We start from the raw sequence: 16845 nt of genomic DNA, 5'->3' as shown, positions 1-16845 counted from the left end.
TGCTCAGTATAAACTCTTGTCACAAAGTTTTTTCCAAAGCCCGCACAAAAGAGCAAGCCACTGGATCTTCTAATTTATGCTTTTTGAATCTAAACCAGTGAGAATCTCCTGACGTGCAGAGCAGAAGATCCTCACAGGGCTGGGGAGCTCCCTGGGCCTGGCCATGCCTTGTCGTGCACTGCTCAGGGGAAGGGAGCTGTTGTTCTTTCTTGGCTGGTTTCTAGAAGAATTCAGTTTGCTCTACCTCACCCTAGTTGTCTACAATTTTATGTCATCTCCTGGCAGTTCTGAGCTGCTGTGATATTAAAGAAAACATATTCCAGTAAACAGCATCAACTTTCTTTCCAAGCTTGAGTGTTAAAGAAGGTTTCCTGCTTCTTGAATCTTCCATGTCAAAAAAACTCCACCAAAACACTTAGAAGCCTTACCACTTTTGCTTGTAGAGAAAAAGATTTGAGGTCTTACACTGCTGTATAAATGAACATTATAGAATAAAAACTTGGTACTAGTTCTACTGGCATTGAAATTCAAGTCTGTATCATGTGGGAGACACAGCTTGAGAAGTACCTGCAAGTACTTAGGGAAAATACTTATTTTTATTTGGAATAAAAGGAAAATTTTATCACCTGCCTTTGTGACAGAGAAATTTGTTTCTAGAACTAAAACTGTGGTATGGACTTGCTATCGTCATCTCTTCTCATTTGTTGCCTTGAGAGGCTGATCTGGAACAGAGACTAGACAGAGCTAAATGGACAAAATAGGTATTTATTGAAAGGCCTTAAAAGGATACACCTTGGGCAGCACAAGAGTCTGGCCAGGGCTACGCCCAGGTTGAATCCAAGATGGATCCTGGTCATGAGTTTTTACACTCTTGTAAGTTTTGGTTCACCTACATATGGGGTTCAATTGTCCAATTACAGCTCCAGGTTATGAAGTCTCACCCCCCTGGCTTGCCCCCCTCTTTTCACCATAGTTTGTGCTTTTTGGGTAATGGTTGTCCTTGATTCTGTAGCTGGGAAGGGATTGTTTTGTTTAACTACCCTGTGAAGAGAACTTACTAACATCTAATATGAAGTTTCAGACTAACATACCAGGCAGCAGAGAATCTGAAAAATATAAAAGCTAAAACCCAAGGCATCACATTCATCTTTTTACCTGAAATTTGGGAAAGAAAATCACTTAAATTCAGCTGGGCTATGTTCAACCATTTGTTGAGAATGCCTGGGGAAAATTCACAACTCTGACATTTAATGAGCACAGCCGATGGCTCTAAGAAGTTTGACTGGCTGCCAAATTGATATGTCTGTGTATCCCAATAGTAGCCGTTATATCTCATTTGGGTTTGTTATTTTTTTTTTTCCTCTGATATCTGTTAATTGATTTTTAGCCAGTTTGTTTGGCAATCGTGCTGAAACACTGCAAAGTGGATACAAGATAGGAACAATGCTAAGCAACCAGATGTAAAAAGACTGGAGCAACAAGAAAGCATATTTGTTTTTCACTGTTTAAACATGATTTACCAGCTGGGAAGCTGTCTTGCAGGATATACTGCAGTTCCATTAAACTAATTCAGAGCACAAACACATCGCCCAATGTGGTCTTGCAAACACACCTCCGGCAAATATGCCTGCGTGCAGGAAGTGATACAGCAGGAATTGATTAGGTGGCAGTCACTGGAGACACAGATGGGAACGAAGGACTCTCTAGGAGGACTGGGACATTATGGGACATAGATCAATTCTAGGTAGAGCTACACTTCCCCACGTGTAAGGGATCTGCATCCACCTGTCAGCAGCTGCTCTGAGATTCTGTGGTATCACTGGAACACTGTCAGATCCAGGTCAGAGCTGGATGAAGAGAGAGAAGGAAGAAGTGCTAGAAAAGACGTGCTGAAGTCAGGACTTTGGCTTATCACCTGGAGCATTGCATAAATGCCAAATTTGTCCCATAAGCACAAAATTGGAAGACCTAAATACAAAATTAAGTACAGGCAGCTAAAAAACCTAAAGTCCTGATGTGGTGGATCATGACAGATATTGCAGTATTCACAATGGAGTTGCAGAGCCTGGCTCTTCTCTGCCTTACTGTCGGGCTGTCAGAGGGCGTTGCCCAGTTGGCCTCCCTTACAGTAGCCAAAAAAATTCTGTCTCCCCCCAGTGATGAGAAAGATGGGGGCTTTCAGAGAGCAAGGAAACACAGGCTACCCTCTGCACTGCTGTTGGTTTTACTGATGAAGCTACTTGGACAAGTAACTTTAGCTCAACATCACTTGAAAAAACTCAGAAAAGATCATTAATGGGAGAGGTCTCTTCTGCATCCCCTTCCTACTGCATGGCATCCTTCCAGCCTGTAAATGTTGCCTTTCCTTGCCAAATCCAAACCCATTATGTTTTTTGTATGAAAGCTTCTCCTTTTCTTGGTCTGAGAAAAAGAATGTGCCGAGCAGAATAGTATAAATTGCATCACTGCATGGGATAATGTCCCCCAGACCTGCCAGTCAGGAAACTGCTCCTAGTTACAGTATTAGAAAGCAGCTCCTGAAGCAGCAGGTCATTAACTGACCTTGCTTTGGCCTCTCCTGCGTCTACTTTGACACATGTCCAAGATTAAACACCTCCACTGCCACTTTGTTAGCCCTTCCCTTACTTCTTCAGCCTTATCCCCGCCTCCTGAAGCTGTGCTGTCCCTCTTGGCCCAGCATTCTTGCTCAGTGCCTGCTCTCCTGCCTCTTCCAGGCCTCCTCCTCAGCTCAGTTATCCAGAGGAAAGCAAGGAGGGAATCAGGATAACATTGTCCCTGCCCCTGCCAGCCCAACTGGAAAGGTCCCTGCCTGCTCACTGAGCTGCTCCCCGGGCAGTGCCTTCTGCTGAGGGTGCCCATTGCAGACCCCATCTGGAGCTCCCCTGACCCAGCAAGGTGGGACAAACCGTGCGTAACAGAGCCCTGGGTTCAAGGGCTTAGGTGAGGTTACTTCCACCATCACTGAGTTAATAGATTTTCTCCAGTGCCGTTTTATACTTGATCATCAGAAAATTTTAGGGATAAAAATGGCTATTTCCCCACTCTTGGGAAGGAGAGAATCTTTACTTTCCTTTGCAGGATTTATTTCTAGGCTTGTGACTTTGCAAGAAAAAAAATCAATCAAAATCACATCGTTCTGATTCCCATCACATCCTTTCTGTTCCTTTCCCTCTTGACTTTCCAGGTTGCTATTTTAATAACTGTTTGCAGTTGAAGTCAATGCCATGCCACTCTGAAATCCTAGCTTTCCTGAGGGAAAATATTTCCCCACACATCCCTATCAGAGAGATCAGAGTTCACCCATGTGTCTAGCAGCTCAGGACAATTCTTGGAGATGCTTCATCTTGTCTCCTTCCCCATGTTGCTCTGGACATGGTAATTCACAACCACAGCAAGCTTCCATGCCTCCAAATACAGGAATGTGATGAAGTACAGGGGCTTCAAAGAGCTGAGGTACAGGACAATATGGTGGTTAAAGGCTGCTCTGTGTTTTACATTTCTGTGGCCTATTTTTAGCCGCTGTGGTTGCTGTGTATCACAACCCTAAGTCACCTCTGAACTTAGAGTCACAAATACAAAACTGAAAAACAAATTAATTGGATCCACATACTGGCCAGAAAGGAATCCTCTCTCAATATTTATGGACCAAATAAACATAAACAACTGTAAAAATGTCATTTTGTTCTCTGTGGCTAAACATAGGCCTCTGCTGCTGATCTTTTGGCTGTACAGTAAAACATGCCAGCATCTGTGCTGTGAGTAGTTGTTGCTGGGACTCTGAGGTTTTTTAGGTCAGCCCCACAAAAATGTTATGGCTGTTACAAAGTGCTAGGGCTGTCTGCCAGGCTTTGCACCTCTTCTTTTATGCTTGAACCCTTTTTTCATTTAAATCATTGTTATGTCAGTGTACCTGTTCTGAAATTAGTTGCTTGAATGTAGTTGCTCCTGATTTGCATCAGTGGAAGTCAGAAGAGCATCAGTCCACTCATGCTCTGTTTTCTTGGCCAGTTTGACAGAGAGTCAACCCAAACCAACACACTTCTCTAGCTGGTGAAGCAATTCAGTATCTCATTGTATCTGTTACTTTTGTTCTTTGCTGTCTGTGCATGCAAAGAGGCTTTTTCCCACATTTGCTATTTGATTCTGTGGGGTTTTTTGTGCCCATCCTGTCTGACAGCCTTTACTTTTCAGTTACTCTTTTTAAAAATGCCTTCAACCCCTCTCTTTTGCCATCTCAGAGAAAAGGCACAATTGCATTATTGTAGTGAGTGAATGCATTTTCTCATAAATGTAGCTGAATGGGAGATTATTTAAATATCTTAAATACTCTCCTAATTGGAATAATGATGTGCTAGGAATGGGAGTGCGAAGAGGATTTATATGCAGGCTCCTGAATTTTAGTGAATGAGTAATCAACACTTCATTACTTCCTACAAGGTTAAACATTTTTTTAAAGCAAATGGTTACTCTAAAACACCCTTTGACTGCAATAAAACAAAAAAACAAACGGAAACGCAAATATGGACATTCCTGGTGAATTTTAGATCATATGAGAGCTTTGTGGATCCCTTGGCAAAGGAGAAACAGACTTGAAATGCTCTTGGCTGATGCCTCAGGGCTGCCCACCAGCCTCTGCTTCTTGCTTGCCCCGTTGATCCTGTCACTCCTCACCTTGTGTGCTATCCTGGTGCTGGTGTCAACACCTGTGCTCCAAAGCCAATGCTCTGAGCCAGATCTGGGGGCAATTTGGGTTAAAAAGTAACCCAGCAAAGTATGTTTGTTTGCTTGTCTGTGTGTGTGACTGTTTCAAAGGCTCCATTCCCCCATGTGATTCATGGAAAGGCTGTACCAAGGTCTGTGCTGGCAGGAGGGCAGGCAGGAGCAAGGGGAAAATGGAACAAGCCCAGGAGCTGGGGAGGAAAATATCTCTGGCTGGTATTGCTGCCAAATGTATCTTCTGGAGTCACTGCCTTAGACCAGTGCAGTTGCATTGGTGCCTGTAGCATGTACCTTAGCAAGGCTGGCCTGTCTTTACAGCTTCGTTTATTCTAATCAACAGGTTGGTCATTTTCTTGGTTAGTTTATTGCTGTAAAGTGAATTATATGCAGTTACTCAGAAGTCAGTGTGTAGTGGTCCAATGTAATCTATTTTATATACGAAATCTAATTTTCCTGTCATCCTGCATAGTCACAATAATTACAAAACACTCATAATCATTTACCTAGAAGAGCCTTTAAGCAGTTCTAAGTGATTAAGCATTGTTGCCACTACACTCTTTTGCATCCTCCAGTACTATGGTTTTATTTTCATTGTTTCTTTCCTGCCAATTTTTTCTGTAGTTAATTTTATTTGGCTTGATCTGAAGCCTACGGAGGTGAATGCACAGTCTATCATTAACTTGAACAGGCTGGTGATCAGACCTGCTGCAAATGCTTTAACAGGCACAGGTCAAGGACTTGAAATGCAGAACACCTGTTTTACTCTGTGTTCCTATTGCTACTTCAGCTTGCTCCATCAGGTATTTATGCAGAAATGCAAACTCTCCTAGGCACAACACTGGGAAGTAGAGGTCTACACTACATTAATTACAGCAGTTCTTAGAAAGGCCAACCAAGGCACAGGTTGCCCAGTGCCTCACTCAAGCACCCTGCAAGAGACAGATGGAGAGAGGCAAACGGGCAGAATTGAGGCTTAAAACCAGGTAACATTAAGTGCAAGTTTAGTGTCAGTTCTCCCTGCTCCCAGTTATGCCTCTTGTTTTGCTGAGGCACAATAGCACATGTACCTGTGCAATATTCTCTAATCCTGTCTGCCTGATAAAGACACAGGAGGCAGAATATTAATCCAAAAGGAAGGGCTGACTCTGGGGTGTTTCTATCAACCCTGGTGCTATTTGCTTGCACAGCAGTAATTATGGACTCTGCCACAGACAGCATGAATGAGTCTTTCCAGTGTCTCCCTGATAAGAGATCATGTGCACATGTCTCACAGAACTCAAGGTTTCCTAATGCTTTTGCCATTCCACTTTTCAGCATCATCAGGTGCACTGCAATACCCAGCCTTGGAGGAGAGGCTTGAGCTGAAGGGATGTTTGCTGCCCAGTTTACGCAATCCTGCTTGAAAGCAGCCATCCATGACCAAGGGAGTAAAAACATGAAAATTCCAGCTCAACTGGAAGCGAATCCTTGTTCCCATTAATTACTCAAAACAAAGCAGAAGCATTGGTGCACTGTCTGCTGGAACACATACCATGCTCTCATGTTATGGGAGTCAACTACAAAGTTAGCTTAACTGCTAAAAGAGTTGTATTTTTTTTCATGGCAGCATCATGAACACACATAAGTTATCATGAAGTGAAAAACAGACACTCAGCAGCAGACCCTGAAGTCAGCAGTTCTGGACAGACATCTGAGCTGATCTCAGCAAAACCACATTGTCATCTTCTGACTGTTTCCACCTCCTGAAAACAAATGAAAGTTAACCCTCCAGAAGCTTTAAAAACGAAAAGCTTTTTTAAAAAAATGAAACCTGATTTTTAGAAATTAAGATGTCTTAAATCTCTTCTTTAAGTTTCTCAAACATTTGTAATTCACCCATTGATCTAAATGTACATTCAGTTATTTATGCTGGATTTATTGTGCATTATGGTCTGGTCACTTGCTGACTCTCTCTCAGAGGCTGCATAAACTCTGGGGACAGAGAGAGCTTCCTCTGTGCCAAACAGGAAAAATTTAAAACTGTTTATCTGATATGACAGTATTGATAATAGTGCAGAGAAGCACTTTGGACTTAGCCTATAGGGTAGGATGATCTTCATTATCTTCTGTTTGCATTTGTTTTTGCTCCATGGAAGAGAGATTAGGAGACAGCCAGCTTAGCTCTGTGTTTAGCAAGAATATAGGAGATGATAACTGCAAGGACACATTATTTACTTGATCAATAAAAGTGACTTTGGAATGCAGTCTAACTTGCTTTCTGAGTAATTGTATTAGACTTCAGTTCCCAAATGCTGCCTAACTTTCAACTGCCAAAATAGAGATGTTTAAATTACTTGCCTCCTACAGCTGGTTAGTAATAGGGACAGAAATTTGTAGGCACCATCCAGATCTTCCTTTGTAAAATAATTTTCCTTCTTTCGCCAAAAATCTAAAATAGTCTAAAATAAAAATCCCAGTGTAACCACCTCTGTCTTGCAGAAGGTGAGGCACAGGAGGAACAGAAGGATGAAGGAGATCACTCAGATTGTGCAAGGTACAACTGTTGTATGTTTTCCCAAAATGAAAAGTGCTTGCTAAAAAGCAATCCTCTAGTAAGGCAGTCAGTCACCCCAAGAAGGAAGCCACCAGTAGCCAGATTTTTATGTTGCTCAGAGCCTGAAACTGTTTTCCAAAGACATCGGGTAATGTCAGCTTTGCCTACTTCTGATCTTGTTTTGAATGTTCCTCCACTTTTCACCCACAGACAAATGTTTGAAGCTTGGACATTTTTAAGGGATAGCTCTAGAGGAGCTGGAAAAAATCCCAAATGACTTTAAAATATTTCCATACTTGAAAGAACAAAAAATAATGATTGAATTACCTCACATCCCCAGGTTCCTAGAGCAGAGTCTTTATGGGACAAATGTGATCTTGCTGTCCTTCCTCTGCCTGCTGCTGTGGGAGTGTGAGGTGGGTCAGGATGTAGCCCAACAGTCCAACAACAACCACACTGCTGCTCAGCCTAAAACCTCTTCTTGCCTTCTCTCTCTGCTCTTGGCACCTGTGCTAAAGCCCTGGTGCAGGTGGAAAGGACAGGTGCCAGAACCACCATCTCCCCTTCCCATCAGGGCACTCATGCCCTCTATTTGCAGCACTATTTCCTTCCTGTGCAGATGTGGGAGCCACAAACTAGAAAGTGCTTTGAAGTCTAATGGCTTGGTAGCACAGTGAAATGTTAAAAAGACCACTACGTCTGTCAGGGGAAAATCCTTGTCTTTGAGGCTGCTATCACAGGTATTTATGGTAAAGAAATGCTGGCCCGAATTCAAGGCTATGCCTTCCAGATTGGCAGCTTAAAATAGGTAAAGCACAGGGGCAGCATGGCTGACCAAGGAGCTCCTCCCAAGCTTATCTACTGCAGCACCCAGGACATTCACAGACAGAAAAAAACTGCTGTTCCAGGTAAGGGAGAAATGCTAATAAATATCCTAAGCACCTCTCCAGTCTCTCCTTTCCTGGTGTGTTGGCATACTGGTAGTGCCTGAAAGGAATCAAACAGGGATCCTGCCTCACTCACTTCTCTTTTCTGAACGTCCTTCTGATCAGAATGAGCAAAGAGTATCAGCCCAGATGGCTGGATGGGTGCACGTCTGTCTGCACTCACCTGCTGAAAACTGCCACCATGCAGGTTTGGCTGGGTGAGATGGAAGTCACCATTCTGGGAGCGGGAATTGCCAGGCTGGGGCATGACATGACCAGCAGTGCTGAACTGCACTGCTGGCAAAGTGCACAGGGCCTGACAGCCCAGGAGAGGAGAAAACCCCAGGGGAAAGAAAGCAAACCAGACCAAAAATAACTGCAAGTGGAAGGGGTGTGCAAAGGTTCCCTTACATGGAATGGTAACTGCTGGCTCATGCCTTCATCCAAGGGCACCTGGGGCTCACCAAGTCCTTTCCACCACTGATTTTATCTTCTCCAGGTTCCTGCCTGCCATGGAGACAGTGTGTTGGTCTTGGACAAGGGACAGCCTCTGAGGTTTGGGCTGGGGGTTGTCCCTGTGCTCCAGAGCAGGGTCTGCACCATAATTCTGCACATGAGCAGGCACCTCCTCATTGCAATGGCACCTTCCCATGTGGACTCACTCATGGTTCTCCCTGGGCTTCTTGTAGGCTCCTAGCAGAGCTGGGAGATCCATAACAAGATGCTGACACAGCAAGTGGGAAGGGATGGTGGAAAGGCTTGAGAAGTCCAAGGAACCCAGCATGGCCACATGATAGCAGACTAGCAGTAAATTTGTTGGAAAAATTAAGGTCCAGTTGCTTGCTTCTACTGGTTTTACTGGGTCAGATCTGGATAAGGTTGTAACATTCTGCTCCTCCATTTCCTTGTCTTAAACATGAATATTTTGTTTCAGGACATGAAAAGGGAATGGGGTGTGGGTGCTGAAATTTCAGAAAGAAGGAAACACTGTGCCTTGTCTTTCCAGTTCTTTGGAATTACCTGGCTTTCTGGGTCTTCCCTGGGGGATTCTTCACTTCCTTCTGCCAATTGTATACAGAAATTATTTACTCTGATTCATATCCTGGACCCTGGAACCTGCTAATTAGGTGTCCATAAAGGCTGCAAGTGGATATGTCCTACGTAGCACTTCCAGAACTTATCACAGGAACGTAGTTAAGTGAGGATTTCCTTTAGTGCCAAAGTTCACTCAAAACCCTCCCTCCTTCATTTCTCTACCTCAGGCTACTCATTGCCCTGCTGTTGGACTTCTCCATCCCCCAAGTTTTAATTTTTAGTACAGCAGAGCTCCATAGAGACTTAGACGGGCACAATCATGAAATCAAGGAAAAAAGCAGGAACAGCAAGGAGAGGAGTGTCTGTCCGCACTGAGTCTCTGCAAAGTACTTTTGGGTTCCAGTGATGTCTCCTGGGCTCCTGTATCTAAGCTTTGGCAAGACTGTAGAGAACAAACCAATTTAGAGAATGTTTCTTACATGTTTAATGCTCTCAGAAGAACCTGTCTGAGCCATACACAATTTTATTGCACACCCTGTGGCTGTCCCCAGTGGGCCATGTAGTGCAGGGGAGGAGTCAGACCACTCTGTGTTACTTTGATACTGGTTTTTGTTCCTCTCGAGTTATTTCCTACTGACTTAACAGCTCTCGTGATTCCTGCCTGTATCTGTGGAAAAACCAGCTGCTGATTCAGATGTGGCTCTCTCAGGAAGGGGAATGTGAGTTTGGGTTTTGAGGATGCAGGCCAGCATCCAGGAGCCTTCGCCTGTTCCCAGGGGAACCCCAGAGCCAGGAATGAAGATGAAGCACAAGTTTTGGTTTCAATTCATTTTTTAAAACTAATGCCTTTTCAAAAACCAGTTTCCATAGTGACAGGGAACTGTAGCACCATTGTGAAGGTCCAAAAAGCCCTGGCTGACTATTAGCCAGAAATTCAGCAGTGTGACCAGCTCCTGAGCAGCCTTCCCCAGCCCCTGCTGTGGTCACAGCAGGGCTCTGCTTCAAACACCTAAAAGCCACACTTTTAGCTACCTGTGGGCTGTGCTACTCCTGAGCACTAGGGCTTAATCACAGGTAAAATTATGTTTGTCCAAAAAAGGATATACTTTGGCTGCATTTAGCCCTTTCATATAAAGGGAAAAGCTAGATTTGAAGACAGCTTTAACTCATTGTTTCCTTTTGCATAATGGTGCAGAAACCATGAAATGTGTTCACGATCATCCATTGAGTCAGCAGAGGAGCCCAGCTGGAATCCCAGGTCCTATTTAATTCTTATTTATTAGAACATCCTGCCACTCACCTTCCCTTTTGCTATCTGTCTGTGGGGGTACTTCTATCCATGCTATAATTCAGACCTCCCAAAAGGACCTAGGAACTCTCACACAATCACATTGTTCTCCTGGTCCCCACCACAACACACAAGAAATGTGCCAGACAGAACATCCTCCCTGCTGGGCTCAGTGTCAGGTGGTGGAGGTGACAGACTCCACCACTTCCTCACAGAGGTCCTTTGCCGTCAAGCTTTGCTATCTGCTGGATTATGTTGCAGTCTGTAGTATGCAAAGAAACACAACCACAGCACTCTTACAAGTGAAGTCTCAGGTAAAGTTACAAGCACCTGTCCACCACACAACACCTGTTGTGTTACCTGTAGCTTTTGGGTGACGTGCGTTATGCATGTGTAGGAGGCAGAGAAAAGTGTGGTGGTGCTATTTGTACAAACCTCAGGAAGCCTTTCAGTAGGTCTGGACTTAACGCCTTTCCTCAGGAATAGGTGGGACTGTGGGGGACTGTGGGCTTCAGTGAGGGTGTCTGTGGCCTGTGTGCCACCCAGAGTGCAGAGCTAGCCATCAGGGCAGGGTGAAGATGCCTGCCCAAGGGACACAGGGATGTAACAGCCCCAGCAGGAACCACTGTGCATGCGGCAATTCCAAAACAGAACCCAGGCACTGAAGGCAGGGCACCAGACTGACTCAAAGCATACACCAGACACCTCCTCCTTTTATCCCCTATTATCCCTTCCAGTTTTATGATAATCTGTAATTTTTCTCAAACATCTAACAATCATTATTCCCTTTCTACTCCTCCTATTTTTGCCTCTGTATCCATGCGACACTTTTGGAGCTGAGATCACACGCAGGAAAAGAGAGTGAAAATGGCAACTATTGTAGTTTTTGTGAGAGAAGAATGTTTTGCATGTTGCTTGCTCTTGAACCATTGGAAATGACATACCAAACCAGAAATTGTCCGTCTGGTGCAAGACCTTAACTCAAATGAAAAAGGCCAAGTTCTGCAGGAAAAAAAAAATAAAGAGAGGCATATTTGGACCAGTTTTTATGCCAGTATTTTCAATTAGCATAGACAAGCTAAGGGTTTGTCTATGCTAAGGCTGACAATGGAGCCCCAGAGGAGGCCAAGAGGCCAGACATATTTGCTTTGTATCTCCCAACTTCTGGCTACCAGCAGCTCAGGGAATTCATCAGAGGTAAAACCATGTATATGTTGCCAGGACAAGCTGAATAAAGTAAGAACTATGTATGTCTTGAAAACTGATCATCAGGATTCACCAAAACTTGAGAAGTGCACCACTCTGACTGTCTTGTGATTGCAAGTGAAGGCACTGTTTTAGAGAGTTACTTCCTGCAGGATACAAATTTTTCCCTTGCTCCCTCGAGACCTTCAACTGACCCCACTAAATTGTTAAAATTCCACTAGAAAGTGGCTGCTGGGAACATGTGCAATAAATAGCTGCTAAGATCAATGGCAGTCTTACTGATTTAAAATCAACTTATTGCTTGCTGACAGTGCTGGCAGTGTTTTCTTCTGGGAAATGTAACAGTGGTTGGCTCTAAACAAACACAGTGGTAAAAAACTTTATCTGAACTAATTAGTGACTCAGACTCATTTTAGAGTAACCCAGAAAATGCCTGTTGCCCACAGACAAAACTTGGAAGTGATCAGTGATTTTGGATACTGCCATTTACAGTGGGACACTGGAAAGCATCCTGGCGCAGATCAGAACAACTGAAAATTCCCTCTGAAAATTAGATGCTTAGGGTACCTAAACAATGGTCTGAAAGCCACCAGTCACTTTTGAAAACATGACATGAACAGCATTAGGTTACTATGGCTCTAATGACCATCACCCACCCTTTCCAGACCAATTCCTTGTTCCCCTCCCAGCTTCTGGCTGGCCTTCATCCCATGTGACACCATGCATTCATGACAGAAATAAGCCCACCAAAACCTAAAGTGCCACCACAAGTTGGTCTCATCCACCAGCAAGCAGCTTTGGGCTGAGTTGGGATCCTCTCCGTCTTTTTCTTTAAAGCCTCTCTCCTGCCATGAGTAGTTTTTTCTCAGAGGTTCAGCTAGATTGCTTTGATGAAAATAGACATGAAAGCATTTGCCCTACCTACATTATGTTTTGTAACCTAACCATTTAATTGCATCATGCTTTTTCCAACAAATCATCTGATGATGATTCCCAGGACTAGCCTTTACCTCTTTACTTCAGCTATTACCACATCCTGCTTATAGATATCACTAAATCACAAGGGGATTGGTCACTAGATAAATCAGAGCTCTTTTTGATGGGTTTCTAACCTGGGAAATAGGACACCTGAGTGAGAAACAGAAGCTGTAACCACATCAGAACTCTGCAGTCCATGCCTACAGACTGTCCAGAAGGAACAGGCAAGGACAGAGGGCGGGGCGTTTGCCCTACATGTGAAAAAATAGATTGAATGCACATAACTGTCTTTGAAAACCAGTGATCAAGAGGTTGAGGGCTTATAAGTAAAATCTAGGGGCAAGCCAACAAAGGAAAACTCATGTTTGGTCTTCCTGCAGAGCACGAGAGCAAGGGAAGCTGTTGATGAAATTTTCTTACTGTGACTACAGGAAACACTGTGCTCCCATGCTCTGATCCTGCTGGGGCACTCCTTGATAGCTCTTGGAAAAGCAGCACAGTAAGCTGTAAGCAATCCAGGAGACTCTTGGAGGGTGTGTTGAGGATGATTTCTTAATCCAGGTGACAAACAACGTGATCAGAGGAGAAGCATTACCAGTCCTGTTGCTTATCAATAGGGATGAACTATTAGAGATGACAAAACTGGTGATAACTCAGACTGCAGCCATCCTGCCCTGGTGGAAATCAGTCTTGAACACCTCTCCTGTGAAGAAAGGCTGAGAGAGTTGGGGTTCTTAAGCCTGGAGAAGAGAAGGCTTCAGGGAGACCTTATTGCTGTCCTTTATAAGAAATATGGAGAAAGACTTTTTACTGAGGCCTGTAGTGATAAGAGAAAGGGCAGTGGTTTTAAACCAAAAGAGGGTGGACTTAAATTGAATATACAGAGGATTTTTTTTTATTATTATTATTATTATTAGAATGGTTATGAGAAGTCGTGGATGCCCCATGATGGAAGTGTTTGAAGTCAGGAAAGATGGGGATTTGAGCAACCTCATGTAGTGGAAAGTTCCCTGCCACAGCAGGGGCTTTGACTGGATGATCTTTAAAGGTCCCTCCCAACCCAAGTAACTCTATGGTTCTATAATAAACTGTAAACATTGTAGATTTTGTGATTTACTTCCATGATGAATGGATTTTTTTTAATGGGGACTATTTTTCCTTCCTTATTAATGCTTTTTTTTATAAGATTATAATGTTTGATTATAAGATCATATTTGTTTTGATGGTGATTAGGGTATAAACCAATAAAAACAAGGAAAAAACCATAATGGACCTGCACTCTGAATCCTCCTTAGCTATACACATGCTCATGCCCAGAAATACTAAATTTCATAAACATGGACACACACACACACAGAGCATTTATTAAGCCCAAACAGAAAAGTGGTTTTATGCCTGAGAAGAAAACTTTCAAACACATGGCCTATAAATAGATGATATGCTGCCTTTCTGGTTCAATAAATAGCCTGAAAAAGTGCTCTCAGGAGACATGAATTTGCAGTGTCCCCTCCTTTATTTCACTGAGAGGTTAATTCTGCTCTCTAAGTGTAATACTTTATTGTCAGTATGGAAATTGCCATCACAAGGGAAGCAATTGCACTTTCTGCATTTCTTTAGGGATTGGGAAATAAATCTGTACAGAAAGAAAATAGCCCCATTTCTCCTCATGTGCAGAAGGAAGCACCAGGTTACTTGACATGAAAAACATTGCGAACTTGTGCAATGGCCAGTACACAAACCACCAACAAGCCTAGACAAGTTGGATATGACAAAATAGAAAGCCACACTGGATGTATCCTGCAGACACTGCTGCCCCTAGAACTGGGGCACTGTGCTTGGAGCAGCCAGCAAGAAAATAGCTCAAGAGTATCTCACAGAGATGAATTCAAATAAAACTTTTCCAGCCCTCAATGGTACACTTGTTTCTGGTTCTTGAGTAGTTTAATTCCCAGTCACTTTTGTGTTAATAGTAAATCTGAAAGTGCAAAACAAAGCATGTGGCTCCATGACCCACTGGCAGAGCCCATTCTATCAGACCCCTCATTCCAGAGGCACCTCCATGTGAGAAACATTTTGCAGCTTTTCCAGCCATTGCTGGAGGTAAGACAACCTTGTCCCTGTGTAATAAACTGATTTCTCTTGCTGTCTTTCCCCTACCCTGCACACCACAAACAGAAGTATGGCCCAGCAGAAGTATTTTCAAGCACAAACATGCACAGAAGGACTTAATGTTTTGTGTTGCTATACCCAACCCCCATAAATTTATGCTCATGTAATTACTGCTCTCTGTTTGCCTACTGATAAATGAGTTAAAAATACCACACACACCCGAAATTAGAACTGGTTTCTATTTTTTGTTAAATTCCTGCAGTTGATATAGAAGAAAATGTTGTGATGAGCCACATGAGATCCCTCTTACCTCCACTAGTCAGGACAGGAGACTGCAACACTACCAACAGAAAAACCCCACCAAAAGCATGGCATGCACAGACCAGGACTAATTTGACTGTGTTGTGATGACATCAGTCCTGTATCCCATTGCCTTTCTTCATCTGATGCGTGGTGTTTCTACAGTGGGAATGGATTTGAGCTGGGATCTTTTCTATCAGAGCCTGCATTTAATGGAATGTAAAATCTTTCTGCAATATCCAGATTCCTAGTTTATATTCCAAGGTACTCCTAACTTAGACTAAACATAAAATATTTCTGTTATTTAGATAAAATGTAAAATGATATGCAAGCCATTTCTGTTCTATCTGAATTCCTACTTTATACTCTGAGGTGTCGCTCACTTACATAGAACTACTTACAATTGATGAAACACTTATTTTTGAAGCCTTTGAAAGAACATTAAATTAGTCTAATATTAAATAAACAACAACAGATTTCCAACTTATATTCAGTTTGTAAAATCTTTATCATATGAGCCATCTCTTTATTACATACAAGTACCATATTTGCCATTTAAGCTTCTGAGTCTCTATTTCTAAAAGCTTTGTGGAAGGAACTGTCTGGAAATCCCATAAGGTCAACCCCTTTCCAAGCAAAACTAATTGAGATTGAGTTTCCCAGTGCCTGTTTGAGGTGGGGAAGTCAGGACACACAGTTTCCCTTTCACTTCTGATAGGCTTCTCTGAGAAAATAACATTGCCTGAAAACCCACCCTGAGCTGTTAATGTATTTTGAATTTTGCATCAATAACACAGAGAAATAGCTTATATGTGAGACTAGGCAAAGCTTCAGCTGGCAGCCACTGGAGACAGAAACTGCATTAAAAAAAGAGAACTAATCTAAAGCTGCATTCTTGTCAATATCCTCTTGCACTTTGCAGCAGCAGAGACAATACCAAATGCAAACATGCCCCTGCCCACTGCACAGGCCTGGATCATCACAGAGAGGCTGGGATAAGCAGATGAACATTTGGCTAAGGACCAAGGAGCAGATTTTTCTTTTTGTTTTAGATTCTGAAAAGCCAAGACACAATCAAGGTCCCAGAAGGATTTCCAAAAGTGATTAGGAGCCCAAGTTCTCTGAGTCCATTGGTCCTTCTGAAAATCCTGTCTAGTAGCAAATGAACTGCATCACTGAACATCAAAATACCTCTCTGCTTGTGCTGCTTCTGCTAGGGACCTTGATATCAGAAGGGCAAAGTCATTATCCTGAAAAGGTTAGAAATTTCTTCCCCTTCTTTAGTTCACCTACCTTTCCCCCAAATGGGAAAGCTTTTCCTCTTTTTGCTTAATAGAATTGCTATTGCCCTATGAACTATTTTAACTGAAATTGTAATATCAGCACTCAATCCCCTGGCTGTGGCCACCCAGATCTTTGTTTTACAGAGAACAATTTGCTTTCATTTGACTGAGGTTTACCTAGCACAGATTGCATTGCAATGCCTCTGATAGTGCAGAGTTGCAGGGTCTTTTTTTTTTTTGGGCAGAAAACCCTCTTGGATTAGGATGTGATTAGGAAAAGTTGCAGTGTCCATCCTGGTGCCATCAGATGGTGGTGGGCCAAACACTGCCTTCTCTATTTACACGTCTCTACTGACAGGAATTGTGCTGCCCATGTGGGACCTTGGGACTGCTGTTCATACACATTTTTTCCTCAGAAATGTGATACCAATCTATTGCACAAAGACT

General features: G+C 43.1%; 1 protein-coding gene across 1 annotated transcript in view; it reads right to left on the bottom strand.

Moving 5' to 3' along the window:
* SPTY2D1 (SPT2 chromatin protein domain containing 1) overlaps positions 1-16845 on the bottom strand; it is a 49986-nt gene that overhangs the window by 30990 nt on the left and 2151 nt on the right. The window lies entirely within an intron of this gene.

Source organism: Vidua macroura, chromosome 6 (genome assembly GCF_024509145.1).
Source record: "Vidua macroura isolate BioBank_ID:100142 chromosome 6, ASM2450914v1, whole genome shotgun sequence".
Lineage (NCBI taxonomy): Eukaryota > Metazoa > Chordata > Aves > Passeriformes > Viduidae > Vidua > Vidua macroura.
This window is presented reverse-complemented; position numbering and strand designations above follow the sequence as displayed.